This window comes from Rhamphochromis sp. 'chilingali' (genome assembly GCF_963969265.1).
Source record: "Rhamphochromis sp. 'chilingali' genome assembly, chromosome: 21".
NCBI lineage: Eukaryota > Metazoa > Chordata > Actinopteri > Cichliformes > Cichlidae > Rhamphochromis > Rhamphochromis sp. 'chilingali'.
Window position 1 is genome coordinate 24,493,053 of NC_137949.1, and position 21,751 is coordinate 24,514,803.

A 21,751-nucleotide genomic window follows, 5' to 3' on the forward strand; every position below is an offset into this window, starting at 1 on the left:
AAAACGAATAACATGAAAGTCTGAGCGCTTCCTGTTTAACTTTCCAGGTGAACTCCATTGGCACACATTCCTGAAGTGTTTTGTTTTTTTTTTCCCTCCGCTAAGCTTTGTGGCCTCATGACAAACTGTCACACTATGATGGAGCTCGAGTGGGGCCACCAGTGAGAGGTGGTTAGAGGGCCATACCTGATCTTCAAATTGCAGATATTTGACAACTAAGAAGAGAGCTGGGTCTGTATGGTTGGGTAAAGAACAAGGAAGGAGCAGTGAAGAGTTAAATAAAGTGTAATTTTACACTCATAACGTTTGCTTGAGTAGAAGAAGCTTCACTCAAGTAGAAGCTTTATATAGATTCAAAATGCAGATTGGCCCCTCCAAAAAAGAAAAAAAAAGGGAACCAGTGATGCACATCATTTGCGTTGACGTGACTCAAAAGCAAAAAGGACCATAAGATGCTTGCATCCTTGCCATTCAAGTCATTTGTGTCCTGAAAAACTCTGAGTGGAAATGAATTAACAATTTCCCTAGTTGCTGCGTCCTTTTAAAACCCTCATTACGCAAAAGCATTGTATATATTATTCAATCCCTTAGAGGAATATAGAACGAAGACTATGTTCATCTTATCATCACTGGGTTGTAATATTATAATCAATTAGCATGGATGAACTAATTGTCCAATCTCTCACTTGCTAATTAACCCAGGAAATATAAATGGGACAAACTAATGCTCCATTTTTAAAAAAAAGAGGATACACAAATTGAGCTCATGCTTTAGTTAACACGGTTGGTTTCTTGAATGGGTTCGTCAATATGTATGAGCTACATCAAAGAGCCGAGATAGAAATGGGGCTTGCACAGATGCAAAAAAAAAGCAGAACACATTTAAGATCCAGAATATGCAAATACATCGATTCTTGTTGAACTCTGGTGTTTGCATAACATCGAATGACACAGTCTGTGAGAGCTCTTGTGTGCCACTTGTGTACAGACTACAAAACACACTGTCCTCTGGGATATTTTATTTAAAAAGGCACACTCGGAGCGCGGCATAAATACACCGAATTTCAATGCGCTCTTATTTCCAAATTGCAGCTGCCTAAATGTGGCTGAAATTATGTAATTGAATGTAAAGCAGGCTTGGAGTTTAACGCGAGCTGATCGCTATCACTCAGTCGCACGGATGTCGTAGGTGATGTGGATTCGCCACGCTGCGGTTAGACAAAAGGTTGTCAACATTTCTGGTACAGTGAGGCTGATGAGATTAGAGCAGAGATAAAAAGTTCACAGTGATAAACAGCGAATGAGACACTCGGAGAAAATCAGTGAGATATTTGCTTGTGTAACTCTAGACGTATGTTTCCAGGGAGTAGCCCTCGGCTAGATTACAGTACAGATGGTGACTAACTGCCCTTTAACAGAAATGAAAGTACAGTGAATAAACATATCTTTTAACCCAGGAACACTAAGACGGTTTATTACTTCAAATTTTATAGATACGGAAACTCACTATTGTGCATAAAATAAATGTATGTATAATAAATGTCCCGTTTATACAAAACTGCTATTTGTTTACACCAACACAAAATAAGGAATTGGCCCAAAAACGCCAGACAACTTTTTGTTTTTGCTCTCCGGTCCTTTGTTCTGTGCTGTTGTCAAATTTGAAATTTAATCCTGTTTTCACCTGACTCCATCTGTAGAAGAGATATCCCACATTCTCCTTTAATATTCACTGGTGGTTAATTATTAAAGGTATGTATTTGAATTATAAATATACTAGTTATACAGAAGTAGGCAAAGCAGGCATATAGCCTCAGGCTAAATTCTTCCATTACCCATTATTTTCCAGTCTGCCGTCTCCATATGCCTGCCTCCTTTCCCTATGTCATCTCCAAAAACACAGAGGCATTCCTTTGTACTTACCTACCCCTCCCCACTTTGGCCACCCGAAAAATCTCCCCCTCCATACATATGTGTGCTGTTTCCTTGAAGTAGGATGTCACACTTGTCTTAAATATAATGAATCACTATCTTCAAGGCATCCCTGGATCCCAAACACTCCCCACAGAAACCTGCCTAGTCCTCCCTCGTTTCGAGCCTTCCTACATGTCACAAATCATCCATTGTGGAGGGCTCTCCACTAAATCATTAACATTGTCAGAAATGACTGGGCCAAGAGTGGGAAGAGCCCAGAGATGCAGCAAAGGCGTACGTGCATGTGATGGGAATATAGAATGGTAAACAAAGACACAGCCTTATACCCAGTCTTCCTTTTCCTTGCTGTTCCCCTTTGCCTCCTCTTTGTATTGTTTTTTTTTTTTTTTTGCTTTCCCCTTTCATGGGATTTTCGAACAAGAGAGAGTAGTACAGTATGAGGAAAAGTAAAGAAACTGTCAAAGAAGTTTAACAACTCACGTGAAATTGCTTGAAACTGCTGTGAGTTTTTCCTGAAGAGTTTTTTCTTAAAACTCTTCTTTGTAAACATTGTTAAAAAAAAAATATGTGCAGTGCGATTATGTCTCTGGGCCATTTTGATAACCGCATTTGGAGGTCCAGCGTTGAGAGGATAATCAAAATTATGACGTCTTTTCCTCGAGTGGGTTAACTTAAACTGTGACGGCTTTGTTGTCACACAACGATAATTCTCCTGTCATACAGCATTATAGTTTGTTCCATATACAGCATATGTGCCATCTAATGAAATGCAAGCTCCTCGCGTGATGCTTCTTATCAGCCGACTTCCTTTTAATGCTATAGCCATACTCTCATCTTAAGTGTACACTCCTACCTATGGTATCATCCATCAAAAGGATTACTAATTTTCCTTCAATTTCCGTTGCTCTCTTAAGAATCTAAAGGATGATTGATAACAGATGAAGGAAAAGCACAGTGGTACTGTTTTTAACCTTGCTCAAGTCATTAATCTGCTTTATACCCATGAAGGTAGTAAAGGAGACAATGAATTAGTCATTAAAGCACAGGTCAGTTTATTAGAATTCCTGATTGAACTGTAAAACGACTTCTCCCAAGATGCCCGAGCAGAAGGAGGAATCTGCAAAACTGGGGAGAAAAAAGGAGCTGAGGGAAGCAAGCGGAGGAATTTGTGCAGGAGTGCATTTTCCCATCGAGAAAATGGCAGAAGCCATCGCTAATCTGCCAAAATAACAGCTAATTAGCACGCAGAGTGTATCTGCACACAGTTTGGTAAAAATCATGCACAAACTGCTACATGAAAAATATCAAATGGATTGTGCTAGTTAACATGCCCTCATATAAATGCATGTAACTACACTAAATCATGGTATTTGGCCAAACCTCGTGTCTGTTGTTGACGTGAGTGCTGGCTTATGTTTGTGACTAATTATTAAGCCATTTGGTTGCTGAAGCAGCCTGAGACATTTGCCGCTCCCTAAAACAGAGTAATCATCAAATGACTGGCAAAGGGGTCATGAGACCTGACTGAGAGGATGTAATAGATAAGATCGAAATCAAAACACAATGCAGTGCTGGCGGTGTTAAACAAGTGGATTTAATTTGTCTTGGAAAACAAATTTGTAGTAATTAAATCCTGCAGCTGCAATAACTGCGAGTGTGAAAATAAACGGAAATAAAATTCATCGTAACGATCAACAATTTGGTTTTTTAAATCTCTAAATCTGTTCCTGCCAGAGAATTATCAGAGGGGCAATGTTCGCATAAATCTGCTGAAAATAGCTGGTATTAAGCAGCGTAAAGTTTAAGAGTTGCAGTTTGCAAATGCTACATTCCACTCCCAACAGCCTGGATAAACACATTTCCCAGTTATGAGAATTCAGAATATGACAGCTGAGATATGCCATTATTAGCCAGCATTCTCAGGCATGTAAACATCTTAGTCCATTAAATGGTGATTTTGTGGCCTGCGTAAACTCTGTTTCCATGGCAGCAAACATAATATTGTTTATTTATGTAAACAAGGGTGTTTGTGGATGGGATATGAAGATCAATATAAACAGCCTACCCTAAATGACCTGAATGGGGTTGTGCTGTTGTAGAATATTCTGTTATCATCATGCATCACTTGCAGCATGGAGGATGGTTTTTCAATTTGCCAAAAAGTGTTTATTTTAGAACTTGCATGAACTGTGAGCTGTTAGATTGTTTTGAGACCAAATGCAGCCGGAGGGCTTTCAAGAGCTGATTGCGACGTGTCATTCTTACCAGGAAGGCCACTTATCACAGTGGCCGACTCCAGAGGAGCTGGCAGGGCTTTGGGGTTCTCCACTTAATGTTTTGTCTATGACACGAGAAGTGAACTGCATTAGTTTAAGGAATGCCTGAATCAGACGCACCAGGTGCTTTGAGCATGTGGGCACACAGGCTTGACTTACACTGTGGTGGTTTCTTGTTTACAGCCATGTCTACAGACTGTCACCCCAGTCTGTCTTACTCCGTAACTAAATGGAACTTTCATTTCCTGGTTTGTAAATGAGTCTCTCCCTCTGCTTTTGTTTGATATTTATTTATTCAGTTTATGTGACAGGAACAATGCACATTAATCAACATCTCAGCTTTCACGTCACTGTAAATGTGTCAGACCCTCTCTCCCCTCTCTCCCCCATCCCCCCCCCAACTCTCCTCCCTCCCTCTCTCCTCTCGCTGTCGTTTCTCCTCTCCTTCCCTCGCAGTGCAGTAGCCTCAGCGTAACTCCAATCAGCAAATCAGCACAGTAACTCTAATGAGTGAAATTGCTTATGAGGGGAATCTGTTTCCGATGGCGGGCCCGATGATTAATGTGCACTGACAACATGTCTTTCCTCAAGGAGCTTTGCTAGGCTGTGGCAGATGTGTGACGCCACCTCCTCAAAGATGGCCTGCTCTTCCTCTGAAAGGCCGACATTCAAAGGGAGAGGGATTAACTGGAAATGCTTCTGTGGAAATTACGTAAGCTCAAGTGTTCAGGACAGCCCAGGACTGAAGAGTGATAAAATAGTATTAATATAATAATGATCACAATCACACTTTGGTTTTCTCGAAGTTATGATATCCATGTAAAAACTTATGTACACGCTGCACTAACACAGCAACAACGCAAAAGCCCACTGATCCAACTTGGAACTGGTGCAGATTGTCGAGACTGTTACTCTTGTGGAGTACTTCGGTTACCTAACCATGCAGTATTTTTAATGGTTTATATAGTTACAGAAGTTCATTAGTAAGTGAAATTGGATACACGTAAACTGGCTGAATGTTTTATGTTACTGTTTGACTTTTATTTAGAATAACCGCCAAGGATGCCAGTTGTTGACGCTTGAAGTCAGAAATTCCACATATCTCCAGCTCAAAATGACATCTCATTGGCTGGCATGAATATTTCTTTCTCCAATGCAGTTGCTTGTAATTACAGTGTGAGTGATACGACCTGAACCTGATAATATGCTGAGTTGTGGTTAGAAGGTAACACTACAGGCCACTTGAAGGTGGTAATTTGCTACAAGGTGTACGAAGCAGATCCAGTTTTACACCTACACTTAACCTTCCAATGCGAACAAGTTTCATGAAGCAATCATTTTATATTAAATATACTTTATATATATATTATAGTCTAGTATTAGGGTATGACAACATTTTTATTCTTACTTATATAAGTGTACAAATTAGAAATAATAAGAAAGGGCAAGTATTCTGTATTTGTTTGAAGACTTGATTTTAATGGAGTTCAAATGTGCTTTTTTTTTTCTTTCTCACAGAGCGCTTTGATTTTTCCCGTATTACATCCACGAGTTGAAAAACAGATATTATCCATGTCATGATATAAATCTAGAATTACTGCCTTGTTGTTGTTGTTGTTTGCCTCTGCAAAACATTTCAGTTGCTTTTTACACGGGGCAGCTGTGGCTCAGGAGGTAGAGTGGATTGTCTAAGCTTTGACATGAAGACCGACTGAGGCGGAGATCAAACTATCAACTTTTCAACGAATAGATGGTAGAAGTGTGTAGAAAAAAAGCCCTGCACAGATATGTCTATGAACTGGTGAATGTGGCTTGTAGTGTAAAAAATGACTTCTTTTCAAGAGTGAAAGAGTATCTGTCCAAACTAATACATATGTAGTGTAAACTATACAGAAACTTTCAAGCAGGACATTAATTACTATCCCTAAACTAGTATAGAGTGAAACTTAGGTTACAAACTCCCCCCTCAGTTCCTAAATGACTGCACTGAAACGTGGCCAGAAAGGTTTATTTGCAGAACATTATGATTTCACAGTGAAATGTAATCACTTCTTCTTCTATACAGTTTTGCCATTATTAGTGTGAATTCTTGCGTTTTGGCCAAAAAAGTGTTGCGCAAGGTCACATTGACCTTGGTTTTTGTCTTTGCTCCACCAAGTTCTGCTCGGTTTGTGCCAATTTCTTAAGCATAGTGTCCATGGGACCGGGGTGGATGCATGGATGGACACGCTGCTTTTACCTGCACAGCCGCATAGCTACACATACAGTAATGTAGGACTGAATCCTCGTGATAGTGTTATATAGAACACAACCTTGGTCCATCACTTGTGATGCGATGGTGGTCTTACTGAGCTCAAATTAAGAAGTGTCACATGACACATTGTTACACATGAGGGGAATCCAGTGGCTGGAGTTCAGCCCTCCTGCTTCAGCTGCTCAGCTGTTTCCATTCCATCATGCGTGTACATTTCATCCGGCTCCTGTTAATGCTGAGAGATTGCTCACAACTAATGGCCGTTTCTGAATGTCTTATTAATGCTACATGAAATTAGCCATTTATTTGGACAACTGTTTTAAACAAGTAATATGATAGCAGCAACAAGCACACCCTTCTGCTTGCTGTGTTGGAGCTGCAGTTTAAAAAGTTACTGTATGCCATATATCATCTGCAATAAAAATGTCCATGATACATTTCAATCTTTTCACTTTTTAACTGTATTGGCTCAATAGCATGTGATGAGTTTAGATTAATAAGGAACTATTCATCTCCACACTTCACACTTCAAGAGAATTTCTTATCTACCATAACCATTCCCCAAATTACATTACACAGAGTCTGAAACACTTATCCTTGGTTTGTAAGGGTCTAATGTAACATGCACCATTATCGTAGAATTTCTACCTAACGACCCAACTAACCCGAACACTCCTTTCTTCATTCCAAGCTTGCAGATGAGATGAGACCCCACTGAGCCAATGAGCTTCAACAAAACTGACTTGATTGCCAGGGATTTAGCGTCAATGATCCTAGAATAACAAGGAGCATATTGTACCATCAGCACAGGGTTGCACAGCCAGGCCTGTTCCAGGTTAACAGGCTTTCAGATGCCTGGGCTCAATGATGGAGGTAATGATCTCATGATCCAGCAATACAGGTGAATAGATAACTGCATAGGCAATGGGGACTATAAAGGAGAAAAATTGCATAGTAGAACAAGTGGACACCCTACACATTGAAAAATGTGTAAAGATAAATTCAACGAAGGGAGATTATTGCATCATATCATTATATTGTTAAATATTTTTTAAGACTCACAGGGTGAGAGCAGTTAAATAACAACAGAGTTAAACATAACAAACTCATAAGAGATCATGATTAGATCATGAGGTACTAATAAAAAAATAACTATGGCATTGTGTCTATGGAGCGCATGTAAAGTATCAGCTTGCAAACAAGTCATTATCACAGTGAGACCACTGACGTTGTTACGCATCGCTGTCAATATTATGAGTGGAGCTTCAGTACTTTGCACAACTCTATATGAAGTGGTTTGACACTCCCACTAATTGTGTGTGACTTTTATCAAGCATTGAAAATTCATTTCTTGTAATTTCCGCTGCAAAGACACCTTGTCAGCCTGTCCCTGCCAGATGCCAAAGTAGTGGCGAATGAGTGAAAGAAAAAAAAACAGCTCATTTTGATTATTAAGATATGATTGACACCAAAACAAAGAGCAGTCATAGTGCATTGTGCATTTGTTTTTAATTTTCCACAAGTTTTTAATCACAATGTATGACATCTGTCACCGGGAGGCCTCTGTGATGTGACTGACGGAAAAGGCACATTTGTGGTGGAGGCACAACAGAGTGTTTATATATGATGCTTTCTGCATATGTGCATAAAAATATCTGCAGTAAAGACAAGCTTGCATGCATCTATATGCAGTCCTTCTTTGTCTGCATGTGCATATAGGAAACATGCACGTGAGTTGACGCTGATAGGACAAAAGCAAGGTAGCATTATCATTACTTAACATATCTGCCTGCCTGCGACCACCACTCATAAGCTTAGTCCCTGTCGCTAACCGCCTTGGGAGTTCAGATAATGTTCCGTGGCTGACAGAAGACAGGTTGATAGCTGTCAGGGACAGAAGCAAAATAGATGACAGGATTTCATTGGGGCACCTCTAAGGCGCATTAGGGACCTCAGGATCCCAATCCCCAAACATGCAATGAAGAATCATTTTGTCACAAAGGCACAGGGTCGCCCATCACTGTCTATTGCATGCCTTGATTAATCGTAGGGATGGATCAACATTATGTCCTATTCAGGGAGATGCTTAATTGCCTCTGCTATCCAACTCATCCATTGCCCTAATGATTGTGCGTCTGCTCCTCTGGACACATGGGTAGTCTGGCGGACTGTAGCTTAGCAGGACAGGACCCCCTTAAACATCATCACCAGCTGAGAGCTTACCCTCTTCAGACACCTTTACCTCCCCCCAACTGCGAATATGTGGATAAATGGAGCCGGCTTCATCGCCCGTAGCCCCGTGTTTATATTCACAGCAGAATATCAGCGAGTGTTAATGTATGTAGATTTCATTTCTGATGAGTGATTATTTGACTGCTCATTTTGCCTAAGATTTATGGCACTCTCTCTATCTCCTGACTGCAGTGCCACTCTTATCTTTAATAAAAGAGATGAGGACATTAATCAGGTTTTGTTGGCGGCCCTTACTAAGACATTAAATGTATTGTATGGGGTGAGTAAACACGCTTCACATCCTTCTCTCTCACAGTAGAGAGAGACTGGAGGAAGGAGGGTGAGGGACAGGCAAGAGGCGAGTGAGAAGGAAAAAAAAAAACCTCATTATATTTATCATAATTTCACATCTGCTGTTTTTGAAGCAATGTACCATGAGCCCATAAAGTGTATTACAACTGGGCATAAATTCAACTGATTTGTGGCTGGAGTAGCTAATTCCTTGAGTACATTTTAGAAAAACAAGCACTGAGCCCTGAAATTGCAATTCTATAAAGGCTTTAAATTACTGAGTACAGAATCAAGAACTTGCCTGATGTGCTGCGCATGGTGACCGTGTTATAGGGGAAAGCAGCACTCCCAAGATAGAGACAATAAAACCTGAGATGAGTGAGCCATATACTCAAACAAAATAAAGGAAGAGAGGATGGGGCTGGCTACAAGATGAGGAGAAGTGACTATCATACCCCTTCATCTCATTTTACCCTTTTAACCACAAGGATGCATTTGAGAAGACACGTTTAATTCTCTTCCTCTATAATATCAATCTCTCCCTGCTTCATCCAGGAGGAAGACCTAGTGCAGACGCTAGAACCGCGTGCAAACCCTCCTCATTCAGACGTAGTAAAAATGATACGAGTCTCATCATTAGCACAAAGGGGAGGATGTGTACTGAGACACTCCTGGCCAGCCAAAACAGAAACAGCCGCACGCATTTCCACCTATAATATAAGCTTGTGCACGCACAGTAACACACAGCATCCATTCATTAATTTCCCAGAATCACTAGCAGATATTTATGTTTTTCACTTTAACTGATTTGTATGACTATGTGATGCCTTCTTCACAAATCATTAAAAAAAGAAAAAGAAATCAGTTCCCACTTTTTATACAAAAGTATTATTTTGCTATCACACAAATTCAAGGCGTCACGATGTCTCACGGTGTATTAATATTTCATGTCATTCTTTCTCCTTTCCCTCATGCACTCCCATTCTATCACCTACCCTACCCACCTTCACTGCATCTCACCTCCCCGCGTTCTTCCTCTTCTATCTAGAGTCATTTGGGATCACCATGAACAAGATTTTCATATCAGGTAAATGAATATCTTTATCACAGAGGCAGAAGCTGGGATGCTCGGGGAGCTGGAGAGAATAATCACACAGAGCAAACAGTCTAGGGAGAAACAGAGAGGCACTCAGTAATAACAACCTCTCTCAGTCTCTGACACTGCTCTCTGTGTACATCTAAATAGCCTGCTTACTGTGGTGGATGCTGTGGGATCAATGGCTTTGCTGTGGCTTACCGCTGACCTGACACCTTGGAGGAGCCTACAGGAAAAAAAAGGATGAAAGGATGTAGTGATGGTACAACACGAGCCATGACACAATATTTGATATACAAGTTTAAGAGAAGTGCCTTTTTTCTTTTAATAATTGAGACATATTGGTCATATTTTTGGCCACTCTGGTAGTACTCAATCACTCAGTTCACCACTCTGGTCCTGACATAATTTTTCGGCAGCTGCTCCCAAGCAAATTTATCATCCAAAGATGAATAATCCTACTCACATTAGTACATTTTCAATTGGTGTGACAATCATTTTGTAATTTTTCCAGTAAAACATGCAACTATTGTACAGATTGCAGTTTAAATTTACCCAGACACTGATGGTTCCTTATGGATGACACCTAAAGATTATTTTAGGGATCCTCTGACTTTTCCACTGGAGCTGTACAACTCAACTAGTGTCACAACAACAGTAGGAGTAGCAGTAGCCAGGATTTGATAGCTGAAGCTTAATGTAAAATCTACAGGAAGCATTTAAGATTACACTCTAAATGAATGAAGTTAAAGGTTGTATATTAAATATACAAATATTTTGTATATGTGTATTTTTTGTATCTATATGAACCCATTAATTGCGTTCTTCGTTAATTGTGCCATGAACGCCTCTGCAGGCACACACATTATCAGATTTGTTTGCAGTGTTTGGCTAACCGTAGCGGTGCTAGCAAAAGTAGCCTTTGTTTTTTCATGCTAGTGACCACATTTCACTGCAGAATGCGGTTACACATCACTTGGTTGTTTGGGTTATATCCCAATTTATTTGATCAAAGTCCACATACAGCGGGTATTTACTGCAGAAAAGCGTTAGCTTAGCTGTCATCTGTTTACTTCCTTATTTTCTCCTTTGCAACTTTAATTCACTGTCAGGGCTGGAGAGTGGAGCCCAGTAAAAAAATAGTACTGGATTAATACCCTGACTATAGTTTTAAAACAAAGCATAACATTTAAAATATTTGTGCAAATAAAAATAAAATAGCACTGATTAGCTAGAACAGTTTGTCACTAGTTTTATGCACTGTTACTAACAATTATGGAAGTTTTTAATAAATTAGATAAATCAGTCTGTTTCTGCATAACAGGTAGACTTTTCATTTACCTGTATGAAGACTGGGAATGCTTCATTCTTTTCTAATGTGGAGAGCAGAACAAAAAAGCAGCCATCTCTCTTTATTGCAATGCCCAATAACAGTTGATTTAATGGCTATAAAATGTGTTCATTAGAAGAAATATTGAAAGTATACCTAAAAGTGTCACTTTTATAGTGAATGAACCGGATAATATAATCTAAAAAGGCTGTGATTATATTCAACTCCTGTCCTCCAGCATTATCTTGGAGCTCATAAAGGGATGAAATTTAATATGATGCTTTCAGTCAGTTTAATTGAATTTTAATTGCCACTTTGGACAGAAGGTTTAGATCTAATCAATAAAATATTAAACTTTTGGGGCTTTGAAGTGGAATGGTCTCCCTGTCGCCCTCGGTGCAATGCATCCTGCCGAATGGCGTGTATAAAAAGTCTGTTTATGAGATGAAGTAGCTGAGCCAACACCTTGCTGTTTTCCATAGAATTTCAACAGAATAGCAGAACAGCAGATAAATAACACAAGGCGAACAAGCTGAGATTCTATTAATTACGCTGGTGTGGAAGAGTGGTCGGTCACCTTCAAAGGAAGGCCTTTAATGTGCCAGAGCTATAAATATTTTGAAATGTCACACCTTGGGAAGACAGCATCAGGCCAGAGCCGTGGCGATAAATCAAAGCCGGAGAAGAACCAGGAAAGAAAAGATGGCTCTTTGGTATTTTAGAAATAATTACTAATACAAAAGAGGTAATGAATGAAGCTATAAATTACATTAAAACAGACCATTCGGAGAGAAATAGTTTATAAAACCCATTGCTGTTCCTTAAAATTACCTTCTCAGAATAGCGGCTATTTTACTTCATCCATCACTCATGGAGAAAAACATGTATGTATAATATAACTAACTCAGCTGACTGATGCAAAATTAATTGATTTTGTGCTGCTTTAAAATGGGAATATTGTTCTTTCCAAAATTACCATCACAGTAGTTTCTCCTTGCAAATATAATGCCTTACAATAATGTCCAAGGTCAACTTCTATGGGAACTATTAGAACCTTCCATGAATTGCAACTTCGATCCAAATTGCAGAAGCTTTTCTCAGAGATACGACCTGGACAGACACCTGTGAGCTAGTGAGTGGCCTGTTTGTAGGCCACTCACTGACCGCCACTAGCATCACCAGCACACAATACAGTTATAAATCTGCAGGAGCCTTGGTAAGGCTGCTGCACGGATGGAAGGAATTTATCCTCCATCCCTATAGAGAGAGCTTGCGAGAGGAAATTGACATGGCCCATCCTCTAAGGCTCATAAAAGTCTAAATTAAATATCAAATGGAACCACTGATGGATAGCGTCCCTTCCATGGATCCCCAGCCCCGCCTCAGCCTCCACTCCCTGCCACGACAGGTGCTGCTCACATGACTGGAGAGCCAGACAACTTTGTTAGTGGGATTATTCTTGGTTCAGTGTAAAAGCCCCTGTGTACAAAATGAAGCAAGTGAACATAACAAGATGCCATTATTCGTTTCTGGTTTCTGCCAGTTAGATCCTCCCTTTCTTTCAGAGGATTCATAAATATTACACAGTGCATGTATGACTGAATGTTTTTTCAAAAGGAGCAATTTATCATCTGAATTACAGAATACATGATTCTCTACATATCCATATTTATAAACTCATGATTCTACAATCCTCAGCAGAAGAACGCTTCCAAAGATTGCTGTCAGAGCGAAACACCTCTATGGCAGATACACTAACACTAATGCCAACCCCACCACAATAGCAGTGGTAACACAAGGCTAAAACTGCACATTATGAATCATCAATTGTCGCCCTGCTTTGTATTATCTCCAGAGAAAATCCCAATCTGGGCTTGAGCCCATGGCTGATGGACACCCCATTATTCACTTGCGCTTCTTCAGCTCTGAGACAGGAGTGGGGATAGGCAGTAAAACGGCGGCCTTAAGATTAATCCTCCCCTCTTTCTCCTGGTTTCTGAATCAGAATGAAATAGAAAATTCCCTTCCCTTAATCAAAAAGTTTTTATCACCCCCCCCTCACCCGCACCCCAACCTGGAAGTGGAAGTGGGCATAATGCTTGTTCCATTGCTCATCCCCTGAATTGACACTGTAGTGTGTGATGAGAGGGATCTGCTAGTGCTGTCTTTTGTACTGTGACAAGCAAGCACAGCCCCAATCCCAAAAAAAGTTAGGATGCTGTGTAACATGTAAATAAAAATAGATTGCCATGATTTACAAAAATCTCATGAACCCACATCTTCACGCTAAAACATGGAAAACACACCAGATGTTTAAACTAACATAATTTACTATTCCATGAAAAAACAGGTGGGATCTGCTTGTCGTGTCAGTAACGTTGGAAACCATCAGCACCATCAAGGTTCATTTTTTTCGTATCAGGGAATAAAACTTTCTTCCACCTTTCAATGTCCCATGTTTGGTGCTCTCTTGCAAAGTCCAAATGGTTAGTTCTGCGGCGTTCAAGGAGATGAGGTCTTTGAAGACATGTTTGTTTTGAAGCTCTTCAGTCTCAGATGGTGTCTGATTGTTATGGGGCTGAAATCGACACCCTAATTTGGGTAGAGGATTGTTCAGTGTCTTAACGGACAGATAATTGGATCCTCTGGCTCGGTGCTGGTGAAATTTTTTTGGGTCTTCCACTTGACTTTTTTTCCATAACCCTCAGGATCATTTAAGAAATTCCAAATGACTGTCTTACTGCGTCCCACCTCAACAGCAATGGCTCGCTGCGAGAGACCCTTCTTATGCAGTTCAACAACACGACCACGTTCAAAAAGGGACCGTTTTTTTCCTTTGCCATCAGAACATCATGACAGTGTGACTACCTGACAGAAAATGACAATGAATCCACATTTTTTTCACAGATTTGCCCTTTTAAAGGCATGTATTTCTAAATTTCTAATCAGCTGTAAAACAGCCTGTTTTACTTTAAGTGTTGTTCTCAATAAATTGTTTGCTCAAAAAAAATGTTTTCTCTCACTCCTATCTCTTCCTGTTGCACATTTGGGACTGTATATCCAGGTTTTAGACCACCATAATCTCCCATCCAGGCGTCTTTTTGAGGGAAGGCTTTGCATTTTTCAGCAAGACAATGTTAAACCACATTCTGCATAAACAGCATGACTCCATAGTAGAAAAGTTCGGGGGTTGAACTGGCCTGCCTGCAGTCCAGACCACCAATTTCCAGCTGTAAACATCTGCCACATCATGTAAGAAAACACATGACAAAGACGAACCAGCTGAGCAGCTAGAATCTTACATCTGATGAGAATAGGACAGTTTTCTTTCCCAAATGTCCAGCAAGGGATCTCTGCAGTTCCCAGACATTTACAGACTGTTATTAAAAGTAGAGTGGATGCTACACAGTGGCAAGCATTGGCCTGTCCAACTTTTTCCAATGTTAGCAATAAAGTTTTATAAACTAAGGTTGTATGTCTGTGAAGGTTCTCAGTCATCCAGGTCATCGTAGTCAAAGGAGCTTGCAAAGAAAAGCGTCTGGACTTCTTTAAGTTGCTTGAAGACGTTTCACCTCTCATCCGAGAAGCTTCTTCAGTTCTAAGGTCAAATGGTGGAGAGTCCCAGATATAAACCTAGTGGGAGCAACCCCCCACGGAGGGACAAAAGGACCCCCTGATGATCCTCTAATCGCCTGAGCCAAGGTGTGAAACTGGGTGTGGGTCCCAATCAACCAGAGTTTCGGGTGTGTTCATTGTGAAACCTGGCCCTACCTTATCATGCGAATTCCTGAGGTCAGATGGCCCAGGATGTGAGTGGGCGTTAAGGCGTCTGGGAAGGGATCTCAAAACTGGATGATAGATGGCAGAGAGTTGGTGTCGTAAACCCCCGCCTCTGTTCAAAGATGGTCGCTCACAGTGGACATAGATGGCTTCTTGAACACACAATGAACACACCCGAAACTCTAGCTGATTGGGACCCACGCCCAGTTTCCCACCTTGGCTCAGGCGATTAGAGGATCATCAGGGGGTCCTTTTGTCCCTCTGTGGGGGGTCACTCCCACTAGGTTTATATCTGGGACTCTCCACCATTTGACCTTAGAACTGAAGAAGCTTCTCGGATGAGAGGTGAAATGTCTTCAAGCAACTTTAAGAAGTCCAGACGCTTTTCTTTGCAAGCTCCTTTGGCAAGGTTGTAAATTAAAATCTTTATTATTTACATACAGGTCTTAAGGGGCGATCGAAGCTCAAGAGTTGGCAGTTTGTCTTGTAATTGGAAGGTTGCCGGTTCGAGCCCCGGCTTGGACAGTCTCGGTCATTGTGTCCTTGGGCGAGACCCTTCACCCGTTGCCTACTGGTGGTGGTCAGAGGACCCGGTGGCGCCAGCGTCTGGCAGCCTCGCCTCTGTCAGTGCGCCCCAGGGCAGCTGTGGCTACAGTGTAGCTTCCCATCACCAATGGGTGAATGACTGAATGTAGTGGAAAGTGCTTTGGGTCCTTAGAGACTAAGTAAAGTGCTATACAAATACAGGCCATTTACCATTTAAGAACAGGGCAACCACATTTGAAATAACATGGTGGCAAATTTCGTGGTACTGTGCTGTAATAGAAGGCAATAAGGCATGGATATATAGAAAAAAGGCTAATAACATCATTTTAAATCTAATTATCAGAAAACTTATTCTATATGAGGAGTGTCTAGAGCCAATTATTTTAACTAAAACCGAACAATCACAATCATCTTTTCCTCCTGCTCACAGGTTGGTAATGTGCGGCATAAAGTGAGATGTGATTTGGCTCTCAGTGAGATCAAGCATCAGGTGAGCTGTGAAGTTGCGGTTGTAGTTGTCTCTTTCCTCAAACAGCTAAGCTCACCAAAGCCTCGATGCCATCATGCCTTAGTCGGCCCGCATCACTTAGCAGAGGGGTGTGAATTTGTTTTTACGGAGGCGTTAATGAACTGTGGGCTTTGCGGCCTTAATGAGAGTGTGCCTCTATTGAGCAAAGGTACCTGGGAGGATAATAAGAGTTCACAATTCACAAACGTATCCCTCGCTGCCGCTTATATGGTGTTTTAACAAAAGAGCTGTTGATGGCCGCTGATGCAGTTCATCTCTGACCTGGCAAATCAGCTGCGCAAGGAAACAAGACTACGGGAGTATTCGTCATCCATCAAGAACATGCAGTTTTGTACCACACCTTCTGGCTTCCAGCCAAGTCCAAAGCGACCCATTGTACAGCAGCCAAAAGACAAAGGCAGCTCCCCCTCTGCTCTGCGAGAACAGTGCGTGGAGGTGTGGGTGGTTATGCAGATCACTAATTGTACAGGCCACCGGGGAAAGAGAGAACGGAATGGCAGCCTCTCTGCAAGACATAGCGAGGGAGGGGAGGGACGGACTGGTGTGAGCCACCCTCCTTTCTCTCTCACTCCCTCTCTTTCTCCTTCTTTTTCACTCTCTACCCTAAATTGGCAGCTGGCAGGCAAATGAATGCAGTGTGAAGTGAGCCCACTGAAGTGCAGGGTCCTGCTGTTCAGGCAACAAAGGAGCTCCATGCGAGACATCTGCTGTTCAGTTATCAGAATACATTTAGTCACGTGCCTCCCTTCCCGTGCTCTTTCTCCATTCCTCTTCCACCAAAGCCATGCAACATCCATTCTGTCAACTCAGAACTGAGCCTTTCTTTCCAGCCAGTCCTCTTCAACAGCATTCTTCTTTAGATCACTCCTCCACTGATACTCCCCCCATCGCTCTCTCTCATTCTGTGACTTGCCTTTACAATCCCTCTCTCCACCTCTTTTTACGCTGCCTTTATTTAAACAGTTTAGGTCTGGCAGATAACCCTGGAGTGCTTCCTATCTGGTCCAGAATGCTTGAACTCTGTGTGAGTGATCACAAGACGGCCTGAGGAAACAGCAGACTGAATCTTAATGAGCCACACTCGCACAAGCAAAAGTAAATTGAGCTTACCACCATGATAAATTAAGCTAATGAATGCAATTGTTTTGTGGCACGCTAGCTTGGGCTGGAGCCAGATGGTCAATACTTAGTGCAGAGTTTTGTGGCGCTTATCTTACTTTTCCTCTTTTCTTGCTTTTCTGCTAAAAAACAAAAACAAAACAAACAATTTCTTCCTTCTGTTATATTACATTTTGCTTCTATCTTAGTTTACTACCTCTGACACGGTTTGCATGAATACCTTTTAGGTATGTGTCCTTCCGACACGGTTGACCAGGGACTTGCAGCTGAGTAAAACAAGCATCAACGAGGACATGATAGGGGTCTGTGGTGGAGACCGTGGTGTGCATTTCTCCCCATTTCCTGTCCTGACTCACGATATCCGTGTTTACTTTAACATTTAATACCCCTAAAGTGTGTCACTCGGTTTGCACGCTCTTCACTCTCCACTTTGTCCTCCATCCTCTCCCAGTGGTGCAGACTAGCATGAAGGTTGCACATCCAGGAAGGGACAAACCCCCTCCTGTACTGCGTGTAAACTAGATGACTTCCTCTAGGCAGGTGGCACATATCCAGATGTTCTTTCAATTTCCTTCGTGTGTGTGTGTGTCTGCTATGTGTATGCGTGCATGTATTGCTTGACACACCCCAAGATGGTGACCTCCATGCTCTCTCAACAACATCACCACTGGAGCAGTTTACACCATAATGACTTGTACTGCCCGAGGCCCCACCACATCTGTGGCTCCCTTCCTCCATCTTTGTCTCTCAGTCTTTACCTCTTTCTGTCTCTGTTTTTCTCTTTGTCTTTCGACCTCCCTAACATGCAACCTGTCCACAAGTCTTCTGCTTTCTCTGGTCTGTCATGCATTTTCCCACTCACTTCAGCCTCACTTTAGTCAACAGCACTATTACTGGGGGGAAAAAATTGCAAAGCTCACTTCGCAACGACTTAATGCATGTCTAACATGACACCTATCTGCCACAATAAACAAACACATCATTCATGTCAGTTGGCTCGAGAAGGTAGGTGCAGCCCCTCAGTGAAGGGCCGAGTGTCCAAGATAAAGCGCAGGGTCTGCTCTGCACTGACTGAGTCTAATGTCAGCAGGAGTGACGTGTACTCCACCAACAACAACTCAGCTCATTACACACCCAGGACGGCATGGAGGGAAAATGGTGCATCCAAAATGTGACCATGTGCTGACCAGGCATTCTGTCCCAGTCCTCCCCCCCGGCTGTATATGGAGAGCAATGACCTCTTACTCTGATAGTGCGGCATTCGATCGATCACACGTGACATTTGTGACACTGCATGCATCCTAGATATGCATCTCCGCGGTGTCAACTTATCAGTCAAACCATCTCACAGACAGGACATACATATCAAAATACATGTTCAGCAGCTCCAGCAGGGAAGCTGTATGCGGCCTGACTCAGATTCTCTGACGATTTTACATAAGATCAACTGTGTCTCTGTGAATCTTGCCAGAGCCTGTTTCACCCTTACAGGTAGTAAACTCCCAAATACAAAGCAGACAGATAAATAATTGACTTCATCATCACAATACAGGGGGTCCATTTTTTTGTTTTTGTTTTTCAGAGATATATCTATATTTTTTTTCAAGATATACTGTACTAGAGCCACCTCTAAAAGATACTATAATGTATCTATCTGAATTTATGAGAACACACACACACACCAGTCACCACACACAGTGTCTTGTTTTCAGGTTCATTAAGCCCCAGTGTTACCCAGAGTGGCTGACAGGATGAGGAACAGTGCAGAAATCTCCCCCTGCAGGTATTCATTCACATTATCATTGGGAAAAAGCCTCTCTCGTCAGTGCCCTTGTTACGGCTCGAGGGGGGACCACTAATTAGAGAGACAAGAACTGCTTGAGAATAAGTCCATTACACCCATGTGGACCCAAAAGCTTAAAATACCTGGAATATCAGCAAACTCACAATATCTCCTCTAATCACTCTCAATCTGGCTGAGGGCATCTTTTAAAGCATGGAAAAATACGACCAAAGCATCGTAGAGATAGACAGGAATGGAGGGAGGAAGCTGTCGGCTGTTTGAGAGGCTTTATGAAAATTATCTTCCAATTAGAAGCGATAATCAAATCATACATGAACCCCACTCGTGAATTCTCAGCAATTTCTCCAATTTCTGTCTCTTTTTACGCTCTCAGTCTTAACCTGTGAGTAAATGAGTGTGTGTGATGTGGATCCAGCTTCAGATGAACTCACAGAAGAAAATTGTGTTAGTTTTCTCATCAGCGGTATTTGTACTAATACACTGGAAATGCCTCTATCAAAGTGCAGGAGTCATGTGCGGCTCCTCATTGTAGTAATACAATTTAGGGTGAAAGATATCAAACTGATTATCACTGCTCATTTAGTAATCTCAACCCCACATCAACAGAAAAAAGCAGCTGGGATATAACAATGAAAAATATGATCAACTGAATTAGTATACACAAAATACAGTATACATGCATATTGTACTATACTACACAAATGTATCAGAGGAATTTTATGACAGCTTGCAGGTGCTTCTGCTTCACTTGAGCATTTACACTTTATGCCACATAATATTCTTGCATTTCAAAGGCAAATCATGCATTGTTAAACTGATGGACCCAGAAGCTACTACTTACAGCATACACTGCAAAACTACATATGTTGTCAAATAATCTTGTCTGTCATTACCTTTAAAAACTTTTATTTTCTAAAGACAGCTGACAAGATCTATCAGACCTCTGAGATCATTTCAATTTGTACCCAACAGAAAACAACCGCCAGAATCAATCTGGTGGCACTAGATGAGTGACTTTTCTCATAATGTTAAAGTTAAAGCTAAACGTGAGCTACACTACCAGTCCTGTTTGAAAGTGCAGACAAAGACAAGCTGAGCACCAACATGCCTCAATTTCAAGCATTTCAAGCTGTTAATATTTTACTTTTCTTACAGTACACAGGTACATGAAATCCCTTACAATACTGTGTCACATTGAGAACTAGTGCATAGGGAATATTACTAATTCCTACTTAACTTCATTGCTTCACATTTTCATTTCATTACGCTCCAACAAATGATCCATTAGTTTGGATGGAGACTCTAGTAGGCAGGTGAATTCAGCCTGCGTGCAGTTGGCAGTATTTATGCAAGTTGATTTAACTGCTGGATAGGGTCCTCTTGTGAAACATGAGTCAGTTCCAGCATTTAACCTCACCATACTAATTTATGCACCATGGCATAGGGTACTTTATCATCTGCTCTTTGGGGAGAGACAGTCATCTCATTAGGCAGGATTTAATGAAATGCAAGGATACACTTCTTAATTCCGTAGATGGCTGAAACAAAAATCCAGTGTAAATCCTGCACTCCTCTGTGGCTGTATAAATTGTAGCAGACAGAGGAGGGAGGAAGAGAGAGGGAGAGGCAGTGGGAGAGACTTGAGGTGAGGAAGAAAGAAGATGTGCCTATAAAGTCCAAATTTATTTTGCGATGGTTACTTTCCTGGGTTGAAAGTTGGATAAAACAATGTTTTGGAAGCACGTGGCATGGAGATATACTGACTTATATCTCAGACATTGTAAGTCTAAAATATCTACAAAACAGGACGCAGATGCAGGATCTTTATTCACAGCAACAGACCAACATGTGCAGCGAAGCCACTGTTCTAACAAAGTCCCACTAGTGTTCTAGCCTCCAGCCAACAAAGGCATGTTAAATTCTTTTACAAGAGCAGACAGTCGATAGAAAGAAATAGGACAGACTGTTGACCAATCTTGGCAAATGTACTTGTTCATTTTCAGGCAGGCCTGTAGACAAGAGCCACCAGACAAGGAACACACCAGCTCATCATCAACTGCACGACACAGAACATTAACACCATAATTTACATAAAATTACTTACATACTGGTGTAGTAATTTAATTTGTTTGACCAGTACAGTGCAACTGTGAGGAATAGATTCATGCAGGCACCACGAGGGAGCTCTGCTTACTCTTCCACATGACTAATTCTATCACAAAATGTTATTTAAAAAAAATAGACACTTTAGAAAACCCCATTTAATTTACAACTCCCTCCATTCCTTCCCAGGCACACGCTCGCATGCGCGAACTGACATTCATGTGCAAATGTAGTTGATGCTGTAGTTCCGCATCAACGCCAGAGTATCCACTGGACAACTTGCATTGCAATATGAATAATTAGATGCTGATGTGTTTCATGCGCAGACTTGTAGAGAGACCTCAGGTTACAGTGACCTGGCGTAACACTTGAATAGCCCTGAATAAAACTTCTTTGAAATTCACAAAGGCAGTTTCACAGGTGGGACATTGTCAGTTACTGATGTGTCAGTTATAG